This window comes from Myotis yumanensis, unplaced genomic scaffold (assembly GCF_028538775.1).
Source record: "Myotis yumanensis isolate MYYU_CA2020_CCGP unplaced genomic scaffold, mMyoYum1.0.hap1 SCAF_3, whole genome shotgun sequence".
In the NCBI taxonomy this organism is placed as follows: Eukaryota; Metazoa; Chordata; class Mammalia; order Chiroptera; family Vespertilionidae; genus Myotis; species Myotis yumanensis.
The window spans coordinates 163,479,748-163,500,978 of record NW_027223754.1 but is presented as its reverse complement, the minus strand read 5'-3'; the positions used below and the strand labels follow the sequence as shown (position 1 = coordinate 163,500,978).

General features: G+C 41.4%; 1 protein-coding gene across 6 annotated transcripts in view; it reads left to right on the top strand.

The window, feature by feature from the left end:
- The window catches only part of SCN8A (sodium voltage-gated channel alpha subunit 8), a 186,280-nt gene that overhangs the window by 66,549 nt on the left and 98,500 nt on the right, over positions 1–21,231 (top strand). The window lies entirely within an intron of this gene.

The following is a 21,231-nucleotide window of genomic DNA, read 5'->3' as shown; positions in this document are numbered from 1 at the left end:
GGGATAGAAATAAAGAAACATCGATGAGAGAGAAGCATTGATCGGCTGCCGCCTGCATGCCCCCTACTGGGGATCAAGCCAGAAACCCTGACCGGAATTGAACCGTGACCTCCTGGTTCACGGGCTGACACTCAACCACGGAGCCACATGGGCCAGGCTCATTTTACCTTTTAACACTACCCATTCGTCTAGGTCCAGGCCTGAGGCCTCTTTTTCTTACAGCCTAACTTGATTCTCCTACACCGGAACTGACTTCTCTTCCTTCTGAGTTTCTATACTACACTAAGGTCTTCAGCCCTGTCTTTGGTAGGGTTTTAGGTTTAACTCAGGTTAGGTGTGGCAGGGCACCTTGTTCCTCACATTGTTCTCCTTACATCACTAATGTTAGAGTCATCAGCTTCCCACATGAAGAACCCTAGTGATGGTGGGGAGAGATAGAGAGAGAGAGAGTGTGTGTGTGTGTCCCATGAGCTTCTGGCAGAAAATCCTTGCGGAATCTTTTTTTCACACACTTTTAACAGGCCGAGCAGAGACAGGCTGTTAAAGGAGAGTTTACGTTCACTAGGTGTGATCTGAAGTGTTGCTAATGAGGTGTTGCCTTGTCTACTTTTCCACGATAAACCTAGATGCTGCTTTCTGTTTTAAATAAAAACAACACATATTAAAGCTTTGTTTTATTTTGTTAAATTTTTTGCAACAATATAAGAAAATAAAATAGTGTTTTCCTTATTTTATTCACCAAATCAAATTGAGGCAAATATCTGTGAGCTGATGGAAGGTAGGTCATTCTCAGGGTGATGGATGAGTGATGTTCATGTTTGGGGTTCTTTTCCACCCTCCAAGTAGCATTATCCAGGGAAAGGAATTTAATTAAACATTCCCAAGTCAGAGTCCTCTATTATAGCCTTAGCAAATTAGACCAAAAGTTGTGAAATCTTGTTTCTGATCCCATTAGATGTGGATCTAATTGTAGGTGATCTTGGGCTTGTCACTTAACTATTCAGAATCTCAGGTTCCCAAACCTAGAAAATAAAGATTATGGTACTAGCTAATCTCTCACTTACTGGTATAGGGTGTTGTGAAGATCATTTCTTGACTACCTTATCTAAAATGAAACACCCTAGGCCTAGCTGGTGGATAGAGCATCGGACTGCAGTCTGAAGGGTCCCAGGTTCCATTCCAGTCAAGGGCACATGCCTGGGTTGAGGGCTCAATCCCCAGTGGGGGTCATGTAGGAGGCAGCCCATCAATGATTCTCTCTCATCATTGATGTTTCCATCTCTCTCCCTCTCTGAAATCAGTCTATATATATAAAAGCCTAAGCAACTGGTCGACTGAACAACCAGTTGCTATGATGCACACTGACCATTGGGGGCAGACGCTCAACGCAGGAGCTGCCCCTTGGTGGTCAGCGTGCTCCCACAGGGGGAGTGCTGCTCAACTGACCGACAGGTGCCAGACACCAGGCTCACGGCTGGCAAGCATAGCTGCAGTGGCGCAGCCTCTCCCGCCTCCGTGGCAGTGCTACTGAGTGGAGTGGTGTCCGCAGGTGCAGAGGGGCCGGGACGAGCGGGAGCAGTGTGGTGCCAGGCCTGGGCTCGGGCTCCTCCCTGGTCATCTGTGCTTCATGCACTACATTCCTCGGGGTATATTGGACTGCCAGTTTTGGCTTGCCCCCCACAAGCCAGGGATTGGGCTGAAACCGGCAGTCTGACATCCCCCAAGGGGTCCTGGATTGTGAGAGGGCACAGGCCAGGCTGAGGGACCCCACCAGTGCACGAACCCATGCACTGGGCCTCTAGTAAAAATATATTTTAAAAAAATAAGATGAAACAGCCTATTGCCCGAACACTGCTTCATTTTTCTCCATTGATGTATAATTATTTAATTTATTTATTAACTATTCATCCTCTTATATTTTCTTCAGCCAGAGCAGTGTCTGCCCTATAGTAAGTGCTCAATCATTATTTGTTGAGTGAATTAATTAATCTTATGAAACAATGCATATGAAAACACTGTGCTTTTCTAAATGCTTTGAATAAAAAAGGTAACATTATAATGAAAAAATTTTCCATCTGCAAAAATGAACTCTAGGAGGAAAAAAGACAATTACCAATATATATTTTCCTTTCCCAAAGAATTAGTTTCCTTTAGGGTCTCAGGAAGTGGATCAGGAAATAGGTTTCCTGATATTTTGGGGGTATTTTTCAGAGGGCTAGGTAACTATTGTTAAGTGTTAGCAGTCTTAACATGCCTCTTGTAGAACCTTAGAACTCGAAGAGACTTTATAAGAGGGCATTAGGTAACAGCCTCTATCTAGTGCTTGAATTGATACCTGATTTATTGGTATCACGTGTGTATTAAACAAGTTGTCCTGTTGTGTCTAACTGTACTAAGTATTTTGTTTTTTTCTTGGCTGTATGAGCTATAATAACTGACTATAAAGGAAATGAGAGAAGCTGGCATGGAATATAGTGGCTTGGGTTGCCTCATAATAAAATATGACCCATTTATTTAACAAATACTTCTTGAGTACTTCCTATATGTGAGGCATTGGGGGCATTGGGTTGTTATGGGGGGGAGATTAATAAAGTCAATTCTTTACCATTAATTAGATTATAACATGGGAGTGTTTAATGTGATACGACTTTTGACAGAGGGACCCCAGAACGGGCCTTACTTACTTCATAGTAAGAGTGCTATTTGAATTACACCTTGGATTTTAGGAAAGAGGGGTAGACTGCAACACTCCAGCACAAAGAACAGTATGAACAAAGGCTGAGACAGGACATAGGACAATTAAGGAAACGCTGAGTCGTATGATTTGATTGGAATGTGGGGAAATGACAGGAGCAATGGGAGACAACGCTGGGAAGGGAGAGCTGGAGCCAAATCACAGAGGACTTACAGTGTTAGACTAAGAAGTTTGGTGTCTACTTGATAAGCAGTCGGGAGCTACTGAAGGTTTTTGAATGGTAGTAAGGACATGTGAACAAAGCTGTGTTTTAGGGAGGTGGGCGTGGCAGGGGTATGCAGGATGGACCGGACAGGAAGAGAACTGGGGCAGAGAGACCAAACATGGAGTAATGAGGGTCTGAACTAAAATGATGGAAGTGGAAAGTTAGGGGAATGGATAGTCAAGTATTTTGTTATTGTGGAGGATAAAGGAGAGTTGAGCATTCAGTCATTCATTTGATAAATTGTTATTGAGCATTTTCTGTATGCCCAGCCTCTGTTCCAGACAAGTCCTATACACTCTTGGAACTTAGTTTTGTTGGGAGACAAGTGAAGAAATAACATCATTTTGAATAATGATAAGTGCATTGGTGATGATAATACGGTCCAGGTGCTCTGACTTGGTACAGAGACTAAACTTGGAGAATCCAGAATAACCAAAGGCTACATGATTACTCAGACATTAGTGTCTTAATTAGGCTTTAAGCTGGTACTAAATTATAAGCTTTAAAAGGAACCTGTAATGCAGATATTCTGAATTGTTTAAAAACCAGTATTGTCACTCTGTTGAGAGTTTGCCCATCTTGGATTTTTAGTTCAATACATTTCTGCATCCGTGTGAGCTATAGGGGTTCCTGCAGATAAACCTATAATTTTCTCCAGAAAAGAACTTCTGGGCTTCTTATCTTTGTATAAGTACTAAGCTGTGATTCCAAAGTTCTGAGCTACAGTGTATGAGACAACTGTTGCTTGAATTCTAGGATGTGTGTTATTAGCTAATCACCTCAGTCCTAACATTCCACTGATGGGTAATTTTAGGAATTAGTCTCTGATGGCTTCTGCAGGGTGTGAGTTATGGAACCTTACTCTGAGAACTGACCTATTCAATGGGTTAGTTAATAATAATCATTTAAATGTTGGAGGATGTTTAAAGACTACAATGATATTGATCATCTTCTGACAATACTTTTTAAATTTTATTTTTTAATTATAGTTTACATTCAGTATTATTTTGTACTAGAGGCCCGATGCATGAAATTCGTGCAAGGGGCTTGGCCCCCCGCCGCAGCGGTGGCTGCCTCTGCCTTGGCCCTCACAGCCCCAGCTTCATCCGAAAGGTCATCAGGAAGGATGTCCCGTCTAATTAGCATATTATGCTTTTATTATTATAGATTAGTTTTCATGTGTATAGCATAGTGGTTGGAACTTTCCAAAGTGTTCCCTCCAATATTTCCAGTACCCACCTGGTACCATACACAGTTATTATGACATTATTGCCTGTATTCCTTATGCTGTGACTATTTTGTAACTACCAATTTGTAATTCTTAATACCCTCACCTTTTTCACCCAGTCCTGCAACCCTCCTCCCCTCTGGCAGCCATCGAGTCTTTTCTCTGTATCTATGAGTCTTTTTATTTTGTTTGTTTTGTTCTTTAGATTCCAGGTATAAGTGAAATCATATGGTATTTGTTTCTATCTGACTGACTTATTTCACTTAGCATAATATTCTCTAGTTCCATCCATGCTGCCACAAATGGTAAGATTTCACTCTTCTTTATGGCCTACTGATATTCCATTGTATATATGTACCACAGCTTTTTTATCCACTCATCACTTGGGTTGCTTTTATGTCTTGGCTATTGTAAATAATGCTGCAATGAAGACAGGAGTACATATATTCTTCCAAATCAGTGTTTTGGGTTTCTCAGATATATACCCAGAAGGGGATTGCTGAGTTGTTAACGTCATTCCATTTTTAATTTTTTGAGGAACCTCTCTACTGTTTTCCATAGTGGCTGCTCCAATCTGCATTCCCACCAAAAATGCATGAGGGTTCCCTTTTCTCCACATTCTTGCCAACGCTTGTTGTTTGTTGATTTATTAATGACTAGTAGCCCATGCACCAGTAGCTTGCTGCTGCCCTCCTGTAGCTCCCCTGGCCCCCCTCTACCCTGCCCCACCCCCCATAGCTTGCTGCCCTGCCCCCTCCTGTAGCTCTCCACTGCCAGCTTATACCTGCTGCCCCTCCCTCCTGCTGATCCGAGATCTGGTTGTTACCAGGTCGGTGGTTACATAACAACCATTTGCATATTCCAACTTTAGGATAGCCATTCTGACAGGTGTGAGGTGTTATCTCATGTGGTTTCAATTTGCATTTCTCTGATGATTCGTGACTTTGAGCATCTTTTCATATGGCTATTGGCCTTCTGTATGTCTTCTTTGGAGAAGTGTATGTTCAAGTCCTCTGCCCACTTTTTAATTGGATTGTTTGTTTTTTTGTGTTGAGTTTTATGAGTTCTTTATAAATTTGGATATTATCCCTTATGAGATATATCATTGGTGACTATCTTCTTCCATTCAGTAGGTTGTCTTTTCATTTTGTTGATGGTTTCCTTTGCTATGCAAAAACTTTTTAGTTTGATGTAGTCCCACTTGTATATTTTTTTCTTTTGTTTCCCTTGTCTGAATAGATATTGTGTAATGTTTGTTGCCCCCACGTCCCGCGTGGTTCAGAGTTCAGGATCTGGAAGAGGAGCCGCACACAAATGAAAGAGAAGAGACAAGAGATAATTTGGAAATACTGGGGGGCTAGGCGGGCAAGTCCAACTCAAAGGGAAGGACTTCCACTGGTGCTCAGGCAACCTTTTATTGGTTTGGAATACACCCATAGCCCTTAGGCAGGCAATTTCCAGTAACAGGCAGACTAGCCCATCAGCGAGGATTTACATAATAGTAAATGGGGAAGTTGCTTCAGCTACCATTGTCTGGACTAACAGTGGGTGCACAGCCCTGACCTTTGCAAGGGCTTCAAGGATCACCAGCCTTCCAGGTTTCTTGTCCACACCTCTCTGCTAGTGAAGACAATAGGCAGCTTCCCACAAGATAGCTTAGAAAAAATATTGCTAAGAGAAATGTTCTGATAATATTTTAAATCAACCATATTTTAAAGTTCTTTTTTAGTCGAGGAGAGTAAGACTCTATTGTCATTGTACAAAGGAATGCTTGTCTTACTAATTGTTTCTGAAAGATCAGACGGAGGCCTAAAACCAGGACTACAATCTTTATTAGAGGAGAAGCACCTGCCGGCTGTCTCGCAAGGGGAGAACAGCAACACGTGCAGGGGTGGGCACGCCTTTTGAGGGGCAGAATGGGAAGGGGTGGGGGGCTTAGTGTACTCGGCGCACACTGGTTGGTGGCTTACTGCATTGTCCATATAGGACAAGGGCTTAGGGTATTTGGCAGGTGTGGATTGGTGGTCCAATGTATGGTCCATATAAGGTACCTGGTTAGTCACTCAGGTATTTCTGGGCTGCAGGGTACGTCATACCCCGCCCACCAGTTGGGGGAAGGGAGGAGCTATCAGTTTCCAAATTCACATTCGTTTTAAAATTCTTTACATGTAATCCTGTTTGACACGTGTAACATTAGGATTGCCCCATTACATGACAGTTTTTGCCAACTCTGATTCCAGCAGAATTTTTGATACAAGCTCTGAGGAAGCACTCCTCTTCCAGACACTTTGTTGAAGTAACAAAGTATGGTCTATTGAATTAAGTTTGAATAAGAGATTCCTTCAGTTTCAGAGAATGAGGTATCCCATCTGCCGTCAAGATCAATCCCTGTGCCTTTGACCTCAGTCTCTAGAACTTCACTCTCTCAGTCCCCTCTCTTTTCTGCACTTTCAATCTTTCCCTCTCATATTTGTTCCTTCCCCTCAGCTTGTAAACATACTCAACATCTCTCCCATCCTAATGAACCCTCTCTTGACCTCAGATCCCTAACTAACCTAATCTCTTTTCATGCCATTGAAACTTTTAAAGAGCAGCCTTTATTCACCATCCCCACCTGCCCATCTCCCTCCCAGTCCTCCATCCTTGCAGCCTGGCTCTGCAACCTCGCCTCTCTACTGACATTCCCACGATAAGATCCTCTATGATTTCAAGTTGCCAAATCTAACACATTTTTTCAGTTCTTATTAGTATCTCACTGAACCTCTGTATTTGAGAGCATTTATTACTCTATGATTCCTGCAGCTCTTTGCTTCCGTGGCCTAATTCTCCTTATATCTTGGACTATTCCTTCTCTTTCTCTTTCATTTTCTCCACCTTTCTCTTAAATGTTAATATTCCGTGGGGTTCATTCCTTGGCCTGTGTTCCTCTCATTTGGCACACTCTCTCTCCGTGGGTGACCTCATCCATTCTCTCAATACTCTTGAATCTGTATCTTTAGCCTAGAACACTCCTTAAATATTCAACACATTGCCAGGCATCTCTAACTGAATTTCCCGCAGGTAACTCACTGTGTTCATAACTGACTCGTTTTCTCTCCCCAAACCCACTTATCTTCTTTCACCTGCTATTTTAGTTGATACCACCCACATTCTAGATCATTGACACCCCAACTTTCTGCAGTCCTTGAGGATCAGTAATATTAGGGAGCTCTCAGTAGAATGTTGCACATTTTTACAAGAAAAAAATTATGGCTCAGAAATGTTCATTTACTTGTTCAAATTCCCTCAACTGATGTGTGGTAGAGCCAGGTTTCAGTTTCAGGGATGTGTGCATTTAATACTCTTGCGCTTTCTACATACCATGTTGTTTTTATTAGAGTATATTGCAGAATTATTTTTTGCGTTCTGTCATTTTTAGATAATTTTCATCATTTTGCACAGCCTCAATATGAGTTAGCATGGTGTTTTGTTTTGTTTTAGTTTATTTGTTTCATATCATATCTTTAGCGTGTTGTCGAAGACATAGAAAAGACTAGAAGACTTTTTTAACTAAAATTAATGAGTTTTTATTATGGAAAGAGTTGAGTATTTTTACATTCATTTGATAATTTGATAAAGGATAGGAAAGGTGATAACATAGTTTTAATTATATACATAGCAGAAAGTTGCATGTAGTTATAAGTAAGTTGATTTTAGCTATATAATTTTCTCATGCCCAGAAATTCATTCATACATTACACAAACATATCTGAACTGTCTATCTTGGGCCAGAAGGGCATCATATTACATACTCTGCTTGCTAAGCTGAGAAGGTCACAGTAGTTAGAAGATATACCATTGTCTTTATGGATCTCAGGGCTCAGTGAGAGATACTGATATGTAAACAAAAAAATGACGATACTATGTGAACTGATCTAAAAGAAGTAAGTACAAAATGTTGTGGGGGCACACAGTAAGGAAGGATAGTTCTGTTGGAGAGAGCTGAACGGGGCCATCTTCAGAGTAGAGATGACATTTGAGCTGGACCTTAAAGTATTAAAGTCTGGTAAAAAAAAATTCACTTGTTGGAGAAGAGAACGAAGAGTAGTTCAGGTATAAACAACAGTACATGCAAAGGCAGAAAAGCGCGAAAAGTCAAATCATTCAATTAGTGAATTCAGTTGTGACTGGAGCATGGGTTAAGACAGAAGATAAAGCTAGAGAGGCAGGTTGGATCCCACTTTGTGCATACTAAGCAGATTTTATTTTCTCCCACTTCATAGTTCTTGGTTCTGAAATAACCTTTGGGTCCCATTTTGAGCCAGGGTAGCTATACACGTATGTCCCAGTGACTCTGGAGTCTTGGTCTAGCCCAGTGGTCGGCAAACTCATTAGTCAACAGAGCCAAATATCAACAGTACAACGATTGAAATTTCTTTTGAGAGCCAAATTTTTCAAACTTAAACTATATAGGTAGGTACATTGTTATTAACTTAATTAGGGTACTCCTAAGGCTTAGGAAGAGCCACACTCAAGGGGCCAAAGAGCCGCATGTGGCTCGCAAGCCGCAGTTTGCCGACCACGGGTCTAGCCTATGCTCAAGTGTTCTGCTGGCTTCTGTGAAGCGTGTGAATACTACGCAGTGTGACTGTTAGCCCTCAGACTGTCCTAAAGGGCACCCTGCGTTTGGAGCCCAAGGTCAGGAGGAGTGGAGGGGTGGCAGTCGTCTGTGATGACAGTGGCACCATCAGAATGACAGCATTTCTTGAATGCTGAGTCTGTGCTAGGACTGTATTAAGGACTTTCTATGGATTTCATTTACTCCTCATAACATCCTGTTAAAGTAGATACTTCCAGTCATTCTCCCTATTTTCTCAATGAGATATCCGAACTATAGCAACATAAGTCGCCTGAAATCATAATAGCTAATAAGTAACAAAGCTGGGTCTTGAATCCAGGGCTTGTGGCCTCAAAGCCTCTAAACCACTCTGCTCTGCTGCTTTGACCAAGAGAGGAGAATGAGAACAGATTCTAGAATATGAATACAGTGAATCGAGGGCTGGATACGCTTAGATAGTAAACCTGTATTTTGCTCTGCCCTAGAGCAGCTGCAGTCTGTGCACCCTGAGAGGGTGAACGGGAGGAAGTTCAAAGGCAAACACATATGGAAGGACAGTGAGGAAGAGCAGGAGGTTCAGAGGTGCTCTCCCTGGGGAGCAGCATCGTGCTGGCTCAGCGCTGCAGCAGGTGCACGGTGCTGCTGTCCTGCCAGGTATGGCTTCCTTGAGCAGGTTGTGGGCAGGAAGGGTGTCAGCTGCTCCTAATGTGGGTTGGAGGGCATGGGGTTACAAGGTCAAACCAAACCAGAAACTGTATGCAGAAGCACCTGGAAAACTGTAAAGCCACAGACAGGTGTGACATAGCATTATCTTCGTCAAGCTTAAATCGGAGGAAAAGACCGTAAAGAGCTGTGTGATCTCTGAGGCATATGCAGAGTTGAAGGAATTAAGTAGAAGAGGTTCCTTGATTGACCTGCGGATGGGATCACGGGACCTGGTGTGGTGAAGAGTTCAGGGCTAGACGCCAGGTCGCCTGGACCCATTGACTCTCCTACTCCTGCTCCCCAGCTCTGTGCCCTTGGCTCGGGCAGAGCATTCTGTGCTTGGTTTCTTATAAAGCGAGGGGCTACATTTGATAAGTACTCCTGAAGCTTTTTAAAACTGCAGTGTGGTCTGATCATTAAAAGCATAGGCTCTGGAGTTACATTATCTTAGAGCAGTTCTAAGTTTCGCCACTTAAAAACTTTGTAGTCTTAGGCAAGTTGCTTAACCTTCCTGCCTCAGTATCATCACCTATACAATAGTGCTTACCTCACGGAGGAGTTGTGGTGAGATAGTTGTTGCATAACGCATCTGAGTAGGGTGTCTGCCACAGATTAATGTTTAGTATGAGTAGGGTGTGTGCCGCAGAGTAAATGTTTAATACGTGTTAAATGTTATTATTTCTCCAAATAGACTGGAAGGATTAAAACACAAATATAGGATTTAGCGATCTCTCTTGCTCAAATCCTCAGTATAATGGAATAGAGACTTGGAAGAGGAAAACTCTAAATTTTCATATAGTTCAAACAAAAGTACAAGTATAAAAAGGGGTGGGGGATTTGCCTGTGTCCACATGTCCGGCCTCAGTTCAGTATTTCTGAAGCTGGCTGGGTACCAGAACACAGTACTCTGGAAATTTAGGCCAGTTGTGCCTGTGTTGGAGCCATGCCTGGGACATCCTGGGACACTCATTGTGAATTTTCTTGAGGGACCCACTGAGCAGATCAGCATTAAGGAAGGTATCGGGGCTCTTTCCAAGGTGATGCGGTCATTTTGACAGTGCAGGTCATTTATTCCTGAGCGGCTCCCCAGTCTGCAGTAGAGTCTGTTCGGATTCGGGATTATATTATCCTTCATTAAAACGGGAAATCGGAAAGGACGTTTATCTGTCTCCTGCTGTGTTGGCTGTATAGATAGGTCCTCAGAAGTGAATGCCACATCTCTGCTGATTAGTGGACCACTGGCTACTGCTGTTCTCCCTACGGTAGCTGCCCTTCAGATCAGCTGCATTTATGTCATTATTGGGTAGAAGAGGACTGCTCTGTGCATGCACACTCAAACCAATAGGCAGCAAGGATGTTCCCCTGGCAAAAAGTCCAGAATTGAGAATTTATAATTTAGGAATTTATAGTTAGGCAGGAAAGAGCTAACAGCTATTGTTAAGTCAAACTGGCCAGTTGCCTGGTTCAGAAGAGGTACATAGGTCTAGGAGCATAAGGTATATATATATTAGGTTTAGGCAGGCAAGGATTTAAGGCTAGAGAAGTCAGTTAAAAATTAGAGGGTTAGGCAGTTCTAGAGGTTAAACAGTTAAGATGTAGGTTGCAAACTCTGGGAGACAGTCGTAAGTCCGTGTCAATCAGTGACAGTTATAGTAAGATAAATTCAAAAGATATTGGTTCCCAGCTGCCCTCTGGGAGATTAGTGACATCTCTCAGCCTCTAGATCTGCATTACAGCCGGAAGGTCATTAGAGACCTGTAGGCTATCTTTGCCCTAACTGAGATGTAACCTCTCAGGAGAGGGAGAACTTGTTTGAGTGGAGAGCCACAGCGAACCAGGGACTGGATAATAAACATTTCTCTAAGAAGCTTCCTGTTCTGTGGTATATTCCACTCCTGCATTGAATACCCTTCTCTATAAGGTCTTTTCATATTTACGTACCCTTTATTATTTTAATGTATACGTTTTGTATGGTTAAAAAAATTAATCCCATCCTGGGTGAGTGTGGGGAGATGCTAATAAGTCGGCTGCACGGCAATACGCTGGTAACTTGGTATGTCATTGTATTGCATTTGCAGTATGCTGGGATTTGGCATTGATGTGAACGTGCTTGTAACTGGCACAGTGTGCTTGTAACTTGTGCAATGTTCCTCCCCTTATGTGGACCCCAAAGAGAATACATTTTAGCCTGAGTTATCCACAGCAGCGCTCCTCCGTCGTGTGCTCCGAGGCCCATATTGCTAATTAGAAATGAAAAGCCTGTGCTTTTCAAAAGGCTCATTTTATGCCAGCGTGACACATTTATTAATACTCTAGGCCATAACTCGTTAAGAGCTGTTCCACTGCTCTTAATGGGCCGTGTGCGCAAACACATTCAGTGGCTGTTGTGATAAACTGATATTTCCCCTTGGGCAGCAAACCACAATCCAATTTCAGTTTCCCTTTTAACTCATTTACTTCACAAAGATCTAATTTAAGACAGATTAGGTAAACTATTGTTGGACTTTATGGGCACCAAGTGATTATTGCTTAAGAAGTATTCTGTAAGAATCCAAAGCTTGCTGCCCTTCCCAGCTCCTCCTGGGCCGGGAAGGGTCTGGTGTTGGAGCAGTGTTGAAAGGGACGAACCTCCTTTTCTGGATCCTCACCAGCAGTTTAACGATGATTATGGAGATTTAATCACCTATGTATATGGCTTAAAAATTCTTTCATGTTTTATTTTTAAAAGTCAGCCCATCACCAATCATCCCTATTCATTCTCTCTACCATGTTCACTGTTCTGCTGAGATAAAAATAGGGGAAATAGGTCAGGAAGACGCAGCTTAGGGCACAGTCTGCCATGGGCCTGCTCCATGCTGCCCCTGCCCACGGTGAGTATAGTTGTCAGGCTAGTATTGGACACTGTTGACCCTAGACTTGGCAGGGAGCAAAATCACCAATTCAGGAGAGTTCTACCGTGATGTGATGTGAAAGAATAAGTAATAACAGGCTTTCTCCTCAAAAGTGTGGCTTGCTGCTTTGTTGCACTTAATCTGGGATGCTTCTATGTATCTTCTAAATCATAGATGTCAGAGCTGGAAAAGACCTGGGCACACCCAGCAGGCAGCCCTCTCTCTCATTTTATCAGTGCGGAAAATGAGATCCAGAGAGAGGCAGTGGCTCACCCTGGCCACACAGCTAGTAGAGGCAGGTGACGGAGAGCCCCAGTGTTTCAGGACAACGTGACCTGAGAGATGAGCTGGTGGTTCCCAGATCCTGGTGAGCACAGATTTCTCTGCAGCTGATTTAATCAGAACCTCTGGAGTGGGACATGTGAATCTGTATTTTTTAAAAATTGATTTTAGGAAGGGTGAGAGAGAGAAGCATTGATGTGAGAGAGATATATCGATCAGTTGCCTCCCGTGCCCATGTGGACCATGAATTGAACCCACAACCTAGGTATGTGCCCTGACCTTCTGGTGCATGGGATGACGTTCCAACCAACTGAGCCACCGTGGCAAGGCCGTGAATCTGCATTTTTTTTTTTTTTTTAAGAAAAAGGCTACTCAGATCATTCTTAATGCAGCTAGTCTGACCTAGGTCAGGAACTAGTATTAGTGTATACCAAGGATCAGCCAACTCTGACCCATGGGCCAGATTAGCGCTGCCATTTATTTTTGTATGGCCCATGAGCTAAGAAGGTTTTTGCATTTTTATTTTATTTTTAAAATATATTTTTATTGGTTTCAGAGAGGAAAGGAGAGGGAGAGAGAGATAGAAACATCAATGATGAGAGAATCATTGATTGGCTGCCTCCTGCACGCCCCACACTGGGGATCGAGCAACCTGGGCATGTGCCCTTGACCAGAATTGAACCTGGGACCCTTCAATCTGCAGGCTGAAGCCCTATCCACTAAGCCAAACCAGCTAGGGGGGAAGGGGGTTGCATTTTTAAATGATTGGGGAAAATTCAAAAGAATAATATTTTCTAATCCGTGAAAAATATATGAAATTAAAATTTTCTTGTCCATTTCTTGTTTTACTGGAACACAGCCATTCTTATTTGTTTACATGTTGTCTGTGGTTACTTTTGCACTACAGTGGCAAGGTTGAGTTGTTGTAACAGAGACTATATGGCCTACAGAGCCTATAATATTTACTATCTGACCCTTTACAAAAGAAGTTTGCTGATCCCTGATTTATACTATTCTGTCTCTCATACAAGCACAGCAAGCACCAGCATTAAAAAGGGAAATTCCTGCCCTGACCAGTTTGGCTCAGTGGATAGAGCATCGGCCTGCGGACTGAAGGGTCCCAGGTTTGATTCCAGTCAAGAGCATGTACCTTGGTTGCGGGCACATCCCCAGTGAGGGGTGTGCAGGAGGCAGCTGATCGATGTTTCTTTCTCTCTCATCGATGTTTCTGGCTCTCTATCCCTCTCCCTTCCTCTCTGTAAAAAATCAATAAAATATATTTTTTTAAAAAAAGGGAGATTCCTAAGCTTTAAGTATTTGTGTTGGTTCAAATACCATCTTGCTTTATGCAAAAGATTCAGTTATGAAAAATTACATATAAGTAAGTATATGCAAATCTAATTCTTTTAACAAGGATATATGTTTTATTGTGATGCAACTTGCTACTTTAAGTATAGAGGATTTACCTTTTTTCAGGAGGTGTAGTGTGTACTAGATGTCTATTTGTCTGAATAGAAAGAGATCTGTTTTTATACTTGACAGAGATACTAGATGTAAATAATTGGAAAGGAATGATGATAAACTATTTTTATTCTATGTGCAATATTCAGTACCTAAATTAATTATGAAGTCTCTACTTTCCACATAAAATGTCCTTAGTAATGCCTTTATATTTACAAAACCCTAGTTTTTTAATTCACTAAACATAACCTAGTTTCCCTCAGGATCATCGGTCCCCTTCTTACCAACTCAACACTGTACTGATTCAGAATCCTTGCTACCTCCTACTTGGTTTGTTTGTTTTTTCTTCAACCAAGGTCTAACAATGTTAATTTCCTAATGTCTTCCTTTTCTTTTTCTTCTCCTTCTCTTTCCTCACCTTAGACATCCAGCATTTGTTCATTAACCAGTCAGCACTTACTGGGCACCTGCTCTATGCCAAGCACTGTGCAGGCCCTGATTCTGTGACAGGAAATACCCTCATTGGTACCTCTAGGCCTGTCCTTCCATCACGACCTCACTAAAAGACAAGAGAAACAGAAAGTGCACAGTAGATTACCTGTTAAATCTTGTTGCCTGTCTCCTAAGGCCGGCTGGTGATTTTGCAAAGGTCTGATGGCTTTTTGATCCTGGGACATGGGCCAGTGCTTTCATTGTTGCGTAGGCTTTTATGTAGTGGACCCCAGGGGCTCAAATTTCTCATTCACCAGAGAATCCATCCCCCTCACCAGCTTTATTCTCTGCCAATATTGCCACTAAATTGCCTCTCAGTCTGGCACGGTAGAAGCTGTAGAGGCTCTAAACTTGGCATAATGTCCTGCTTTTTGCTGGGTGACCTTTGAGAGGCGGTGTCCCTCTCCCGAGCTTTTGTAAAATGCATAGAGGATAATAATCCCTCCTGTACCCATACTTCACAGGAATATTATGAAGAGGTTATTTTAAAAGCTTGCCATTTTCATACAGGGAGTTGCTATAGAAACACAGAGGAGTACAAATACTTCCGAGAGGGGATTTCGGGGAAGTCCTGGGCTCCTTGTTTCTTTGGGAAGCCAACGTATGGAAGAGGCAAGAGAAACAGCCCTTGGTTTAACGGTTAAACAGAACCCCAGGTCTGTTCTCTCCTCTTGCTTATAGGATTGCGCTTCCCCTGCAGCAGACCCCACCATAGCCAGTGCACTAGGGATGGTACATTGAGCGTTTTCAGAATGTGTAAGGCTCAATGCCAGCACTGCTTTTCTGTGAGGGAGAGGGTGGCATGACTCTGCCAGATTGAGAAGGAATAGAAGATGAGAGGAAAGGAGTTTTGTGTGTGTGTTTTTTAATCTGCCAGCAACTGTTTATTGGGAGCTCGTGGGTTGCGTGTTGTATTGGAACTGTGGGACGAAAGGTGAGATTGGCTCCTGCCTTGTAAGAGCTTAAAACCTAGTTTCATGGGTAGAAGGAAGGTAAAAGAAAACAAAAGCTTGAAGAGTAATGAAAGACAAACTCCGAGTACAATGAGTTCAGAAAAGGGAGAGCTCAGAATACTTGGAAATATTTAAAATATCATTTAAAAAGTGGGAACTCAGCCCGGCCAGAGTGGCTCAATTGTTGAGCGTTGTCCTGTGCACCAAAAGGTTGCAGGTTCAATTCCCTGGGAGGGCACATACCTGGGTTGCGAGTTTGATTCCCAGCCAGGAAACATGCGGAAGGCAACCGATCAACATTTCTCTCTCACATTGATATATCTCCCGCTACCTCCCTCTCTCTAAGCATGTCCTCAGGTGATGATTTAAACAGAAAAAGTAGGACCTCAGTCTACCTTGCCGGGTAGAAATTGAGCCTGCAGCCCTTTGTTGCATGGGATGATGCTCGACCAACTGAGCCACATTAGCCGGGAAAAATTTACCATTTTTAAGTGCACAATTCACTGGTATCAAATATATCACCATGTTGTACAACTATCACCACTGTTCATTTCCAGAACTTTTTCGTTATCCCAAACAGAAACTCTGTACACACTTAACAGAAATTCTCTATTTCCCCTGCCCCCTAGCCCTTGGCAAACTCTCTTCTACTTTCTGTCTCTATGAATTTGCCAATTCTACCTACCTCATATCAATGGAATCACATAGTATTTGTCCTTTTGTGTCTGGTTTATTTCACTTAGCATACGTTATAACATATATCAGAACTTCATTCCTTTTAAAGACTGAATCCTATTCCATTATATATATACTAGTGCCCCAGTGCACGGATTAGTGCACATTGAAAGGAAATTAATTAGAAGGTGGCCGGTGGGGTGGGACTGGGCTAGACGGGCTGGACATGCCCTAGAGCCAACCTCCCACAGTCCCTCCCCAGACAGCCGCACCTGGGGTGGCGCAGTGGCTCGAAGGTCTTCTGTGGAGTGAATGGGGTCCTTTCAGCAGGTGGGGTCCCTCGACCTGGCCTGCAGGGATTGGGCCAAAACTGGCTCTTCAGCATCCCCCGAGGGGTCCTGGATTGCAAGAGGGTGGTTCTCAGTTGGGCTCCCTCCTCTCTGGTTCTGGGTGCATCACTGGAGAACTGCTGCTGCCAAGTCACCGCAGCTCAGCAGCTCCTGGGTTGAGCATCTGCCCCCTGGTGGTCAGTGTGCATCATACCTACCAGCCGGTTGGACGGTCGCTTAGCCTTTTATATATATAGATACTGCATTTGGTTTATCCATTTGTCAGTTGACAGACATTTGGGTTATTTACACTTTTGAAGTATTCTGAATAATGCTTTTATGAATATTTATGTATAAGTTTTAGCGTGAACACCTGCTTTCAGTTCTCCTGAGTATACACCTAGGAGTAGGATTGCTGAGTCATACGTAGCTCTATATTTAACTTTTGAGGAAGGAACTGCCAAACTGTTTTCCAAAGTGGCTGCACCAGTTTACATTCCTTTTAGTAGTGTATAAGGCAGCGGTTCTCAACCTGTGGGTCTCGACCCCTTTGGCAGTCGAACGACCCTTTCACAAGGGTCACCTAAGACCATCCTGCATATCAGATATTTACATTACGATTCATAACAGTAGCAACATTACAGTTATGAAGTAGCAACGAAAATAATTTTATGGTTGGGTCACAATATGAAGAACTGTATTTAAAGGGCCAGAAGGTTGAGAACCACTGGTAAGGGCTCTAAGTTCTTCACATCCCTGACAGTACTTGTTAATTTCCATTTTAAAAAACAATTATAACCATCCTAGTGGGTGTGAAATAGTATTTCATTGTCATTTTATTTGCATTCCCCTAATGACTAATTATATTGACCATTTTTTCATATGTTTATTTGCTGTGTATTAACTGATTTGTAGAAATGTCTGTTCAAATCCTTTGCCCCTTTTTAAATCAGATTATTTGTCTTTTTTACTGTTGAGTTATAAGAGTTCTTTATTCTGGCTGCTAGACCATTATTAGATACATAATTTGCAAATATTTTCTCCCATTCTGTGGGGCGTCTTTTCACTTTCTTGATTGTGTCACTTATTGCACAATAGTTTTGAAATTTGATGAAGTGCAATTTATCTGGTTTTTTTCTTTGGTTGCTTGTGCTTTAGGTGTCACATCTCTGACACTTGTCTAATCACCTTCTGTTTTCTTCTAGTAGTTTTATAGTTTTAGCTCTTACATTTATTTAGGTCGTTGATCCATTTTAGTTAATTTTTGTATAGGGTATGAGGTCCAAATTCATTCTTTTGCATGTGGTTACCTAGTTGTCCATTTGTTGAAGAGACTATTCTTTCTCCTTTGAGTTGTCTTGGCATTCTTGTCAAAAATTCAATTGACTGTAAATATAATGATTTATTTTTGGACTCTTGATTCTATTCTATTGATCTATATGGCTATCCTTATGTTCATACTAGTCTTGAATACTATAGCTTTGTAATAAGCTTTGAAATACGGCAGTGTGAGTCCTCAACTTTGTTCATACTTTTTAAGACTATTTTGAATGTTCCGGTTCCCTTACATTTCTATATGAAATTTTATGATCAGCCTGTTAATTTCTGCCCAAAATGGCAGGTGAAATTTTGATAAAAAGTGCATGGAATTTGTAGATCATTTAGGGGAATATTGTCATCTTAATAATAAGTCTTCTAATCCATGAGAAAAAGATGTCTTCCTATTTACTTAGGTCTTAATTCCTTTTAATTACGTTTTATGTTTTTCTGTGTCAAATCATACTTCTTTTTGTTAAATTTATTCCTAGGTATTTTATTTATTTGGATGCTATTATAAATGGAGTTTTCTTAATTTGGGGGTTGTTTATTGCTGGTATATAAAAATACAACTGATTTTTGCATATTGATCTGGTACCTTAAGACCTTGTTGAACTTGTTTATGAGCTCTAATAGTTTTGTGTGTACATATTCCTTAGGGTTTTCTGTATGCAAGATTGTTTCATCTGAACTAGAAATGGTTTTACTTGCTCAATTGCCTTCTCTAGAACATCCGTATTATAATGTTGAATAGAAGTGGAGAAAGTGGACGTCCTTGTCTTATTCCTGATCTTAGGGAGAAAGCTCTCAGGTTTTTACTGTTAAGTATGACGCTGGCTGTGGATTTTTTGTAGATGCCCTTTATTGAGTTAAGGAAATTCCCTCCTAGTTCTCTTTAGGTGAGTGTGTTTATTATGAAAGAGCGTTGTATTTTGTCAAATGTTTTTTCTGCTTCTATTGAGACGATCGTGTGGTTATTGTCCTTTATTTTATTAACATTATTACATTGATTGATTTTCATATATTATAACATCTTTATATTTCTGAGGTCAATTCCACATGGTCATGGTATATAATCCTCATATATGTTGCTGGATTCAGTTTGCTGATATTTTGTTGAGGCTTTTAGCATCTATATTTATAAAGGATATTAGTCTATAGTTTTCATTTCTTGTCATTTCTGTCAGTTTTGTATCAAGGTAATAACTCTCCTTATAGAATGAGTTGGGAAGGGTGCCCTTCTCTTCTACTTTTTGGAATAGTTTATGAAGGATTGGCATTACTTTTCTTCTTTAAACATTTGATAGAATTTATCAGTGAAGCCATCTGGTTGGTCCCGGACTTTCCTTTGTGGGAGTTCGTTTTTTTAATGTAAGGTACAGAAGGGTATTTATAGTATAATCCTATTGGAAGGAGAGAGGGAAGTCGTTTTAAGGCTATATCTGGGTGCTTATATTTATAAAGAAAAGTTTTGAAAAGATATACAAGTAACAAAGGTTATCGTTGAGTAATGAGATGGGAACTTTTTTTATTGATTAAGTTATTACATATGTGTCCTTATCCCCACGTTACCCCCCTTCACCCACTCATGCCTTCACCCCCCTGTTGTCTGTGTCCATTGTTTAGGCCTATGTGCTTGCATATAAGTCCTTTGGTTGATCTCTCCCCCTTACTCCCCTACCTTCCCTCTGAGGTTTGACGGTCTGATCGATGCTTCTCTGTCTCTGGATCTGTTTTTGTTCATCAGTTTATGTTGTTCATTATATTCCATAAATGAGTGAGATCATGTGATATTTATCTTTCTCTGACTGGCTTATTTCACTTAGCATAATGCTCTCCAGGTCCATCCATGCTGTTGCAAATGGTAAGAACTCCTTTTTTACCGCAGCATAGTATTCCATTGTGTAGATGTATACCACAGTTTTTAATCCATTCATCTACTGATGGGCACTTAGGCTGTTTCCAAATCTTAGCTATGGTGAATTGTGCTTCTATGAACATAGGGGTGCATATGTTCTTTCTGATTGGTGTTTCTAGTTTCTAGGGGAGATGGGAACTTTTAGTCTTCTGTTCTTTAAAAAAAAATGTGTACATGTATTGCTTTACATAAAAAACACTATCTAAAATGTCTAGCATTTGACCATTTGCTCTTTCACTCACACAGTGAAATGCTAGGGGTGTGTATTGGCCTGTCTCCTTAGGTCCTCATAGTCCAGTAGGTTCCTGCATCTCTCTTCAGCTTCACAGTCTGCTCTCCCCTTCTCTATTTTATCTTCCATCACACTGAATTACTTGTCAATTCCCTGAAAACAACCCACAGTTAGATGTTAGGGTGCCTTTTTACATCCTATGCTGTTCCTGTTCCTTGTCATTCCTTCCCCCTATATCTGACCAATTAATATCTCTTTATCTCTACTTATCCTTTTAAATATTATTTACCTTCCAAATGTTAGTTACCTTCCTTTGTGAACATGTCTCAGCTCACTCTCCTCCTTGTCTTTTCCGATCCAAGGGGGTAAAATCTCTTTCTTCTGCTGCTTATCATACATTAGGCATATTTTTGTTATTGAACTTTGTATTTACCCTGCATCATAATTACCAGTTCACACATACGTCTTTCCTGAAAGTACAGTTTATTCAATTTTGTCTCCCTGGATCCTAGCACAATGGTCAGCACAAAATAGATGCTCAAGAACATTTTAATTGAATTGAATTAGTGATATAAGAAAAGGCATTATGGGTACGATGAGCAATGTGAGCAAAGGCCAAAGTCATGAATTTGTAACATGAACTAGTTTGGCAAGACGGGAAGATTCATACAGAGAAATATGGTTGAGTGGTTTTGGCAAGGCTGATAACGGAGGCTCTTAAAAGCCAGATAGAGCAGACTTGGTAGGTAAATGTTGGTCACTTCCTTCAAGTCTTTTCTCCAATCTCTCTTCTCAGTTGGCTTACCCTGACCACCTCCTTTAAAACCATCACCTCCACATTCACCCTTTTTATCCCAGCATTCTTGATCTCCCTTTCCCCAACCTTTCTCTTTTTTCCATTGCATATCACATTCAATATAATTTACTTTTTTGTTATGTTTTTTACTTATTGTTTGTCTTCCCCTTTGGAATATAAGCTTCCCAGCCAAGGTAGTCTTGTTCACTGGTATTTCCCAAGCACCTACGACATTGCCTGGCACATAGTAGGCACTCAGTGAATCCTAAATTAATGAACTTCAGTATCTTGTTCAGAGCTGGCATAGACAGCTTAGGTAGATAGTTCAGATGTCTTGCTTCTGAGACATTTGTTCTGTAAAACTGCTAAAATAGTGCCATCTATTTGTAATATAA